The sequence below is a fragment of the Magallana gigas genome, chromosome 1, assembly GCF_963853765.1.
Source record: "Magallana gigas chromosome 1, xbMagGiga1.1, whole genome shotgun sequence".
NCBI lineage: Eukaryota > Metazoa > Mollusca > Bivalvia > Ostreida > Ostreidae > Magallana > Magallana gigas.
In genome coordinates this window covers 1,123,784-1,136,331 of record NC_088853.1, presented here as the reverse complement: position 1 = coordinate 1,136,331, position 12,548 = coordinate 1,123,784, and the positions used below count along the sequence as shown (strand labels likewise).

At 33.3% G+C, this 12,548-nt stretch overlaps 1 protein-coding gene across 1 annotated transcript in view; it reads right to left on the bottom strand.

The window, feature by feature from the left end:
• LOC136273675 (uncharacterized) overlaps positions 1-12,548 on the bottom strand; it is a 32,121-nt gene that overhangs the window by 1,836 nt on the left and 17,737 nt on the right. The window contains exons 2-3 of the mRNA XM_066078723.1: positions 2,298-2,356; positions 1,786-1,844 (exon numbers count right to left, since the gene is read on the bottom strand). The gene's annotated coding sequence lies outside the window, so the exon portion shown is untranslated. The remainder of the gene's footprint in view (positions 1-1,785; positions 1,845-2,297; positions 2,357-12,548) is intronic.

The following is a 12,548-nucleotide window of genomic DNA, read 5'->3' as shown; positions in this document are numbered from 1 at the left end:
ATCTCTCTCTCTCTCTCTCTCTGACCTATTCTTATAAACATGTGCATCTTACTACTGTAATTTCTCTCTCTTTTTCTCTCTGAGTTACACTCTGTTAAACATATGCATCTTTCCATTTCTCTTAGACATGTAATCTCTCTCTCTCTCTCTCTCTCTGTGTCTGTCTCTGTCTCTCTATCTCTCTCTCTCTCTCTCTCTCTCTCTCACATTATTACTCCTTCATTCACTATCTCTAATTTTACAGCTAAACAAGTACTTCTTATCTCTCATTCTTTCTCTAAGCCTCTGTCCCTCATTATTTCATAAATAAACATGTAAACACTTTCTATCTTTTATGTAAACATGTGCATCTTACTTATTCTCTCAGACATGAAGTCTCTCTCTCTCTCTCTCTCTCTCTCTCTCTTTCTTGTGACTTACTCTTATACATGTAAACATGTGCATCTTATTCTCTCAGACATGTAGTCTCTCTCTCTCTCTCTCTTGTGACTTACTCTTATATACATGTAAACATGTGCATCTTATTCTCTCAGACATGTAGTCTCTGTTTCTTACTCACAGACTTAGTATGTAAACATGTGCATCTAACTATTTTTCTCAGACATGTATTCTCTCTCTCTCCTCTCTCTCTCTCTCTCTCTCTCTTCTCTGACTTACTCTGTTAAACATATGCATCATTCTATTTCTCTCAGACATGTATTCTCTCTCTCTCTCTCTCTATCTCTCTCTGTCTCTCTCTTCTCCGACTTACTCTGTTAAACATATGCATCATTCTATTTCTCTCAGACATGTAATCAATTTCATTCTTTTATTATTCCTTTCTCTCACTATCTCATGATTTTACAGCTAAACATGTACTTCTTATCTCTCATTAAATCTGTTCTCTTGCTTTCTAACTGTTCTCTCTATCCCTCACACTTTCACTACCAAACCTCTCTCTCTCTCTTCTAACATGTAATCTTGTTTTCTATCATCCCTCTCTTCTCTCTCTCTCTCTCTCTCTCTCTCTCTCTTCCAGATGAACTCAACTAAACTTTGTCTCTTACTCCCTTACTTCTATCATTTAATATTTATTGTTCTGTATAACATGTCTGTGTGCTCTCTCTCTCTCTCTCCTCTCTCTCTCTCTCTCTCTCTCTGAAACTTCCTCTTATACATGTAAACATGTGCATCTTACTTATTCTCTCAGACATGTAATATCTCTCTCACTCTCTCTTTTCTCTGACTTACTTACTCTGTTAAACATATGTATCTTTTCTTAGACATGTTATCTCTCTCTCTTTCTCTCTCATTATTACTTTCTTTAATTGCTATCAAAATACAATTCACACCTAATCCTCAAATTTGTGCAAAATGGGAACCCACCAGTGTATACATGTTAATTACTGGTTTATGTCCCATGCTTTGCTATTCCCTTAACCCTGGTTGATTTTTGACTGCCCCCCTAGATAAATTAGCCCTGATATTACCACAAAGGTATGTTTCTCCTCGTCTAACACATCAATCATCAAATGGGAATGTGGACAATAGTTATATTGTCAGTTCCTGGGTAAGAAGTTGATGTTGACCTCGGCCTATGCTCTCGAGAAACAGTTCTTATCCCAGTACTAACACAATGACCACTGCCCTCATACCCATTTAAAAGATGTATGCTACATGTAAAATGTCTATGAATGACACACGACAACAAACGTGGGATAGCAATGGGTCTCCTGAGTGACTCAGGTGACCTAATAATACAGAGTATAGCTACATGAACATGGTGATATTACATGAATACTATACCACATATATTCTCTCTTTGATCTTTCAGTCAACAGCACAGTCAAACACAGCCTGGGAACCTGTAAAGAGACCATCAACTGTTACATTCTTAGTCATGTTAATTACCGGCTTATGTCCCATGCATTGCTATTCCCTTAACACTGGTTGATTTTTGACTGTCCCCCGGGCAGATAATTGGACAATACCCCGGCCCTGAAATTACCACAAGGATATGTTTCTCCTCATCTAACACATCAATCATCAAATGGGAATGTGGACAATAGTTATATTGTCAGTTCCTGGGTAAGAAATTGAAGTTGACCTCGGCCTATGCTCTCGGGCAATAGTTCTTACCCCAGGACTAACACAATGACAACTGCCCTCATACCCATTTAAAAGATGTAAACTAAAATGTCTATGAATGACACATGACGACAAACGTGAGATAGCAACGGGTCTCCTGAGTGACTCAGGTGACCTAAAAATACAGAGTATAGCTACATAAACATGGTGATATTACATGAATACTATACCACATATATTCTCTCTTTGATCTCGCAGTACACAGCACAGTCAAACACAGCCTGGGAACCTGTAAAGAGACCATCAACTGTTACATACTACAGACTGGTATAACCTATCAGTCAACAGTCAGACACAGAGAACCTGTAAAGAGACCATCAACTGTTACATTCTACAGACTGGTATAACCTATCAGTCAACAGTCAGACACAGAGAACCTGTAAAGAGACCTTGGACTATTAACTGTTACATTCTAGTATTCGATGATATCCCACACAAGCGCTAGATTTAACAATATATAATCATTTATATGATACAATGCTTAATATTAAAAAAAAAAATTTTTTTGGTTCATTTTTGTATTTCTTGTGTCTGATTTTTTTCTTAATTGTTTTCTGAACCTTTCCTTTAAAATTGAAATAAAAACCCAACTGCATGGCTGGATATTTACAGGAGCAGGGATGAAAAATCTAAACTAAAATGGATGATATATACATATTATATACACATCAATTATACTGTCAATTTCACAGTTTGATCTGAATTTCCGGATCACCACACTGTGGTTTTCCGATTCCGTATCACTGCTCTCTGAAACTGATAACGTCTGTATTTTAGCCCGTTTTTAAAAGAGTTTGTATAAAATACAGTCAAACTTCGTTATCTCGAACTAGATGGGACTGTTTAAAAACTTTGAGATATCCGAGTATTTGAAATATCAAGGTAAAATACTTAAAGCGGAAGGAAAGTCAAAAACACATTTTATTTATATTAATAAAGTGATTTAAATTATCACACGTAGTCATGCTGTTTTGAAAATAAACTACATAATCAAGCTATAATGCACATTTGAAGTTAAAGAAATTGTATTTACAGGAGGCTGACATGATGTAGAACTCTTTTGTATTGAAAACCAAGAAAATTTATTATTTGGACGTCACACCATCTATTCCGGTTTGGTTTACATACATGCATACAACATATAAAGTGCTCTGAATAAAACGCTGGTTTATGCCTTTCTGTTACTCAAGTAGTCGACTGAACAAAAATAATGTTTAAGGTTCACAAGTCAATCTAAAGAATATTATATGTACGCATAAATATATGATTTTTTATTAAAGTACATAGTAGGCCAATTCTTTTAATTTTGTAATCCTACAAATTTTCTCTTATCAAAATAGAATGATGTCGATTATTTGTTTAAACCACTGCACCCCCTCCTCAGTATTATATATTCAAATATATTAATGTATTAAATCAAATTAGTTTATTAAAACATCCTACCATATTCATCATTCTATTAATGATCACTATTGATGTGTATTATTTGTAGTATAGGAAAACGGTCTAGGAAAAACAAAACATTTTTTTATGAACATTCATCGCCCAGTCCCCTTTCAACCTCCCTATTTGATGTACACATGATTTATTCATATTTAAATGTAGAACACAATCTGTTCATTGTTTACAAATTCATGTAAAAAGTTTACTTAATCTTTCCTGGTATAAAAATGTATGAAATTAAAAGACACTAGTGTATGCTAACGATGCAACTGTGAAACGATAAGCACGTGCCTTTATCATTGTGATGTCATGAAAAAAGTTCAAACATTATTGAAATGATTCGCTATTCTGCAGGTTCATATACGGAAACATGTTTGCAACTATAAATATCAAGTATTACCTTCTATCAGAATCTATACTCGAGGTAAGTTCCCAGTAAATATATTCACAATCACTCTTTACATAATCATTCAATATTACTTCATTGCTAGTATATATTTTGATACAAACTCCCACTGACCTGGATCCGCCAAAGCGTGTGCACCACCTTACCCTCATTTTTGCTATTTTGAACTAGTTTTAAAATATTGAAAATGAAAGTAGGTTTTTAATTAATTAATTTTACAATAATTACTTATCAAGTAAAATTCAATTATAGTTGATGGACATCATATCACACTTGTTGAAATACCAAGGTGTAAGCAGTTACTCTGGTGCAGGCATATTTTAGTTTATTGACAAAATGTCTTCATCTATAAGTAGGGTGATTTAACCATGCATCGGACACATACCTTGGATCGAACAACTTTGTTTTTAAATATACAAATAAATGTGCATGCGCTCATGTGTTGTTTCGTATATTCCTGAATTAGAACAAATGAACTTTATCATTATTAAGAATTTGACCGTCACATTGTCAAAGAAATAGCAATATAGACATCGCTAAATGACATCAAATACGCCATTATTGAAAATTTAGTTACGAAGATTTTACACTTAAGCATTATTTGAATGTTGTGCGTTTGATTGTGAATTAGTGAAAATGCAATCTCTGCGTAAAATAATTAGAAAGAAGTAAGTTTTGAAACAAAATTTGATTAAAATAAGTCCAAAAAATTTGAACAATTAATGTCAAGGTCATTATTGCACCATATGTTCATTTCACCATGGATCGGACACAAATTAACCATGCATCGGACAGTTTTCACTGCATGATTTCTTCTAATAATATGGAGATTATGTGTCCATTCCTTGTAATATACTTTAAATGTGAAGTAAAATAAAAATTTAAAAAATCATCGACACAAACATTTTCCTCAAACCACTTAAAAATCGAGTTTTATGGACACACCCTTTTTAGTCCAAAGTTTCTGTAGGAGCTGGCACGATAAAATACCCCTTATGACAAATATTCCGTTAAACAGAAGCACTAGTCTAAATTCCTATATGTAGATTTGAGGATTTACATTATAAGAAATATTAATATTTCCGAACCTTTGTATTTTTGCATTTAAACCAGAAAATGTTGTTATTTTTAATCCCTACTGCACTAGTATAGCTGTCCGATGCTTGGTAAATACTGTCCGATCCATGGTGAAATAGTTCAACACTTCATTAATTTGCTTTATTTTCTACATTTTTAACAATTTCACAATTTTTTCTCCAGTAATTAAGCAAGGGGAAAACCTGTAACTTTTAAAACAAGTTTTATTTATATTTGGACGGTATTTGATGCATGAACAAAGGGAAAAATCCAAAGGTGTCCGATCGGTTCTACTAAACAGAGAACTCTAGAGAATCCTAGAGAACTCTGGGATGTTTTCATTTAAAAGGGCTAATAAATGCTTTATTATGCACGTATCTGTTCAGTAACATGTTATACTACATACATAAACTCATTAAAGTTGATTTTAAACTAATTAAAGACAAATTCCCGAAGGAAATCTAGTCGGCGTGATCGTCAAACTCCGATCCTGATCTAATGTCATTTAGACATTGTTTCTATATATACAGGTTACCTCAAGCCATTGGTATAATAATGCACGTAAAAACACAACATAATATATATTAAGCTATCACATTTCAATGATCATATTCTGTTGTTATAGATATAACAACTTACATACGTTATTATCATTGTAAAGAAAAAATTATCTTGCTTTTTACCGTTAACGAATGACTCTTAAATTTCATTTGATCATTAAAAATGTATTCCTAAAGCATATTGTAAATAATTAAAACAGAAATATACTGTAGAATTTGACCACAATCGTGAACATGCCCCTTTAATTTCTTCTGTAAGGAAAAGGCAATTTATGCATTATTTTTAAAGCCTTTATATCACTTAATTAATATTTACAATTTCTAGTGTCATAGTGGATCTCGGATATTCTTTCGATTGTCCATTTATAAATGTATATTCATGGAGAAGAGTTGTTTTATTACACTTAGTCGTAAAACTATCAAGATTTGATGTTGGCGACAAGCAAAAAGTCAGTATCTTAATTAAAATCATAACAAATCATAAACGGAGAATAAAGACACTAACGCTACAAATTATAAAATATAATTAACCTTAAATAAAATCCATATTAAGAATTATATCAAATGTTGAAAGAATTTCAAAAAGAGTAAACTGCTCGGGATCGAGATCCTTTGAATAATTTAGCCTCCCCCAACTTGATGTTTTGCGTGAAATAATTAATATTTACTTAAATCCAAATATTTTAAATATATATTTCGACTAAAATACAACTTTTTTTATCATATAAAATACAAAAATGGGTTCTAAATACTTTAAATATGAGAAAATCCCAAGAGTTCTCTAGAGTTCTCTAAAGTTCTCTAGAGTTCCAGGGATTTATCAAGGCTGTTTTTACTACCGGTAAACGGTACCTTTTCCCTCTTAAAATAGGTGAATAATTCCCCTTTTTCAGAGAGAAAATTCCCAGATCAAACAGAGAATATTAAACTATATAATAGATGTGTTTGTGATCGGTAAGTACGCCAGAATTTCCTCAGAAAGAGAAGTTGAAGTTGCTCTGTCTTCTGAGTACACGACCGTGTAAATTAATGTCAATGGTAAAAGAATAATAGTACATGTAAACTAATCTAAAAATATTTCACTGCGTGAATTAACCCTGTGGCGAGTAAAAACATGAAACAAATTAATTCATCTTGGGTTATAGATATGGGTGAAGCAACATACCTCAGAAATAACAAAAACGATGTTCATTACTTTTAATCCTGATATCACTGCAGTTAGCTGATCACATTTTATTAGTTAATAAATCAGCAATAAAAGTTAAAATTACTATAAAACCGTTTGTAAAGAATTATCTTTAAAATTAACAGATCCTCTACATAACGGTAGTAATTAAGTGGGTCAAAGGGTTAGACTAATACCCCAAATGCACATATATATACTTTTTCCTCTTCCCGAGTGTTAAAATTTAAAAAAAAAAATTCCTACCTACCTACCTTAATTTATTTCATATGGGGACAGGAAACAGTGATCTATATAATATATATATGGGGGTTTTTTGGTTAAATTTTTTTTTTTTTTTGCCTAAAAAGGGTTGGTTTTTTGGTCTTCATAAATGTATAGAAATGAACATCAGAAGCTCTCAGAATGCAGGATTTTGCTCCATTTATTTAAAAATTTTCCTGGAGGGGCATGCCCCCGGACCTTTATCGTGCCTCCGGTGCTCAATCGAACCTACGACTCAAATTTTCCCCTTTAAATATAAAGAGGGTAGTAAAATAAAATAGCTAGATAAATCCCTGAGTTCTCTGTTTAGTAGTACCCGTGCCCGATGCATGGCCGGTGAAATCACCCTATAGATATTCTTACATGTAACAAATGTTTAAGTGGCAATAACTATACATTTTTATTTCAAATTCAGGTAAGCAAATAAGACATTGATAAATGTAAAACTTTTGGTCTTTCAACAGAAAAACAAAGTGTTACTTACTTATTTTTTTAGACAAATGCCCCCCCCCCCCCCACACACACACACAAAAAAGCTATTCTAATTAAGGTCTTCCGTTTCCAACGGAAGACCTTTCTATTATTGTGCGGGAAAAATTAGGGTCTTCCGTTTCCGGAACGGAAGACCCTTTTGTTTTTCTTCGGTTTCTTTTTATTATTAAGGTCTTCCGTTTCCAACGGAAGACCTTGTACTGATTCTGATGGTTCTTCTTCATTATAATTTTTCTTCTTCTAGACGTTTTTAAATCCTCAATAACTTTTTTGTTTGTCATCTGATTTCATTCAAATTTTCACGGTATATTGTAAATTGAATTAGGTTTCTAGAGCACAAAAAAAATTGAAATCGCAACTTCCTGTTTTGAGTTATTCCCCTTTTTCTAAAATTTTAGGGGCGTTAGTTTCCAGACAAAGGCTCCGAAATGGTCCGTAGCAAATAATTTATAGTTAAAAATCTTTATTATTGATACTTTGAATATTGTCCTCTGATTTTTGGATTTTAGTTTCTTCCAATTATTCCACTCGAATTAATCAATCGAAATCTATGTTTTAAAAATAGCGAAATTTTTCTCATGTTTTAGCTTCGTAACTTTTTAGTTTGAAATATTTCCTAAATACATATAGAACAAAAGTTGTGCATAATGTTAAGGACTTTCATTTGACACCAATAAAAAAGGGCTGGCCCCTTAAATTAAGGGCCAGTAGCCCTCAAAAGTTTTTCCTTAATAACTCAAAAACGGTTAGGATTTCGATATTGCTGTCGCTGGAAAAGTTGTTTGTTGGGATCTCATAAAGGTCGTTACAATGTTATTTTGTAAGTGATTTGTGTAGTATGAGTGTAAAAAGCTTTACATGTTAACATGTACCTGCTTTCATTTGGCAAGTTAACGAAAGTCTTTGCGCGTAAAACTGGCAAAAAGTTACCACAGAAAGTATAATGGTTTATACAGGAGGCTTTAATTCATGAGAAAAAAAATTAGAACACATGCTTTTTTTTTTATAGAAGTTAAAGTCAGTGTTGTTAAGTTCCTATAGTGCACAATCCTTAAAGACGAGAATCGAAAAACAAAACATTCTTTTTCTTTTCTAGTAAAACACAAAATACTTATTGAAAAAAATTTTCTATGCATTACATTTTAGTTATCATACTGCATGCATTTAAAATCCACCTTGAATCAGAGATGTGTATTATTACGTAAGCTATCCCTCGCCCACGGCCGAGAAAATCGGTCACCATGGTCGCGGCTGGACTACCTAGCGGTATCTAATATCTAATACACGAGAGTTGCGTCTCTCATAAATGAGTTAATCTAGCTGCGAACTGAAGAATTATTTCAGTTTTGATTACACATAAAGGTTTATTCTTCAATTGGATTAAACGATAGGGTGTCAATTAAGAAATCGTTCAGTTAATTAATAAAAGCAATGCCATTCTCAATATAATGCAATATCAGACATATATATCAATTGTGGGTTTTAAGTAAAAAAAGAATTTCTATTTGATAGAATTTAGTCATTAAATTGCAAACTTTTCAAATCTTCCTAGGTTCTGAGCTGTGCGTGTGTATGCGTTAAACCTTTATGTAATCTATCCTTCGCCCGCGGCCGAGGAAATCATCTACGGCTGCACAACCTAGCGGTAAACGGTTATCTAATACACAAGATTCGCACCTGCACACTTACATGAATATGAACGTGTTTGAGTTTATATAGCCGTTAATACACTGTACACTGTTTTAATTTTATGTTATAAAAGTTTGGTTATTTTGTATTTAGTTAAATTAAACATTGGAAAGTAAATTAAAAAGTCGTTCTGAAAATTAATAAAAGCGATATTACTCCAAATCGGAAATACTCGTGAGACATAATTAAATGGTTGGTTTGTAAGTCTTAAATGTTTTAAAAACTGTACAAATAATGTTTTCAATCAACAACAAAAAAACAACAACACAAATATTAAAACCTTTAAATAATGATCATCCCTTGCACATGGCCGAGGAGATCCCGCGCAAGTGACCTCTACATGTACCTTATCACGCGTGCATGTTTGGTATTTTGTACGAACGCAACTATTTTTATTATGTTTTTAACTATTATATTGGTTTCAGATGAACCGATAAATTTATTTTACTCGTACAGTTGATTTAGCATTGATTTATACGACAGCGTTCAAGGTAATTTAAAAAATCAGATCAAATTATGATCAAAGTGCCATGTTTGCGGTAGGTGCTGACACGATAAGAGAATGCCCTGAATTAAGGCATTCGGTGATTATTGTAAAGAATATTCACATGAGTTTTGAAACAAGTTTTGTTTAGATTCTATCGGTCACATATAAATAACTTCTGTAGTGTTTCTACATGGTCGTTAGTTTCATTGTGAAAACGAAGTCAACTTATTTCTGTGTCGCCCTCCCACCGCTCCGTTGCCAAGTGCTCTCTTTTTTTAAAATTCCAGATCTGTCAAAAAAAATTTGATAGTGACTTCTTATGTGTAACATTTTCTCCTGAGCGTGCTTCTCTTTCCCACCCGTTTTTTTATTCGGTCAGTCTTTGTAAATTTCAACTTTCTTTATTGCGTAAATTCAATCGCCACGTGCTACCGAAAATCTTGTGTCACTTTGAACAGCGCAAACAGCTCAGAACATATATAGCCACAGCTTATTTATGGCTGCAGATCATCAATTGTCATGTAATTAATCAACAGTTCGAAGGGTGTTTTCTTCAAAGTGGTCATTTTTCAAACAACAAGACTTTCATTTTCACATTAAAGGTGCGGGATCGTAATCTGAGAACGTGGCTATAATAAATTAACATGTCGAACACGCTAAACTTCTATTATATATAGTTATAAACAGAATAATATATATTATAATTAAAAGTTTTAAGTCAAATGTAATGTTTTCTTGGGATAAGATGTTATGAAATACGACTACATTATGCTATGCAGGTAGTCGCCATAGAACTCATCAAAGTATTGCAAGTTAGGACAGATTAGTTTACTTGACTTACAGACTATAATATAGCGAGATATCTGCCTCCAAAAAATATATGCGCTTCTCAAAGTTACACTTCAGTGAGATGGACATGTGTTCTTGGGGATTTTCTTTATTGCTAATTATATGAAAATTGATTTCTAAAAAAAGTTTTATTGAAGTTGTGTGGTATGAGGATGTCATGCAACTTAATTTACTTACAAGGTTACATGTAGCTACAGCCAGTGGAATACTAATTTTACGTCAACAATCACTGGCGGATTTAGGGGGGGGGGCATGGAGGGCGCACGCCCCCCCCCCCCTAAAATTTTCAAAGTATGCATGACTGTAGATGATTTGATAAATTTTACATAGAAAAGTTAGCATTTTGTGTTTCACTTTATTTATAATTATGCCTGACTCAATATTACACCTCATTTATACATTAGCTGTGCTATGCTGACTGTAATTCTGCTGCTCTATAAACATCTATAAACATCTAATCCTAATGCATGTTGACAGGTTCTGATAACAAACCAATTAAACTGTGTTTAAAACAAGCAGTGTTGGTCATTTCATTATGGTGACTGCAACAAATTCCCCAGGGCCCTGAACTTGGGGCTTCGACCAAGAATCGACTGGAAATCCCAGCAGTTTTGTTTCAAGTGTAGACTGCGCTGTCATTTCCATATTGCGACGCAAGCAGAAATTTCTGAATAACTGTATATTTTTTGAATTTTTTGCTAGGTAAATAGACTATTTTAATATAAGAATATTGAAGATTTGATGCATCAGATATTTCTAACAGCTAATAGGGGGTCGGATACCGTAAAGTCATTACAATGTTGTAACTTTGATAACCTAGTTAATTTTGGGAGTTCATAAAGGCCCAAATGTTTTTGTTTTTAATCCAATACATGTATTAGGTATAAGTAACAATATGTGTCAAATTGTTATATATATGTAATAGGCTTTTGTGTAAAGTGTACATAACTGAAAAAATACCACTATTTTGAGCCTGGCTTTACCTTCAAAATACACGAAAACCCAGGAGCTTCCGGGGGCTTCGCCCCCTGGGCTCCCACCAGGGGTTTGCCCGGGACCCACGGGGGGCCTCAAGGCGGCCCCAGACCCCCTGCCTCAATAATTTTATCCACGCCCCCCCCCCCCCCAAACTACAAATCCTGTATCCGCCCCTGACAATGATTACCCAATCTATTAAAATACAAGATAAATAGAGAAGGCAAATATTGCTTGTGACGTGTACGTAGTTTTTTTTTTTATATATCTTTATGATAAAGCAGAGAAAAGCAAAAAAAACCAAAACAAAACAAAAACAAAAACCACAAAAAACAAACATGGAACTTGCATCAAATTTACTTCATGTACATGTTACCAAAAATCCGACCGAATATGCGCCTTTGTCACATTTAATTAAATTAACTGAAAATAAAAACCGTAACACCATTATTTTCCGCTTATTTTTATTGAAGTTTCTCCCTTTTTTTTAAAAATGCATACGTAAACTTTCTCCGAGAGAATAACTGTTGATCCGATAAAGGAGAAAAAACTGACTTAAAAATAGGGATTTTGAAAATTATTGCATCGTAGTGAGAAGTAATATTCATTTCTGTAAATAATGTTATTAAATTGTACGTTACATAGCGGTGTCTCACAGTATATCAGGAGTAAAATTTAGACGCTCACTTATGCATAAATTCGCCCGATGATCTTAGATAGCTGATTATTATTTTAAATGTTCAAGTCTACTCGTATTATCAAATAATATCAGCCCTGAATAAATTTTCATAGATGCCATCAATTTTGGCTATTTACCAAATTTTGACAGCACGAAACAAATTCAAATTTGCACATAGTCTTAAAAAAATTAGAAAGATTTATTAACAGAAGTTACGTGTTTTTTTTTATGCACGTTTTTACTTACATTTCCTCACATGAATCATGAGTACATGTAATATATAACAATCCATGCTACCCTGAAAAATTTAACTCGCC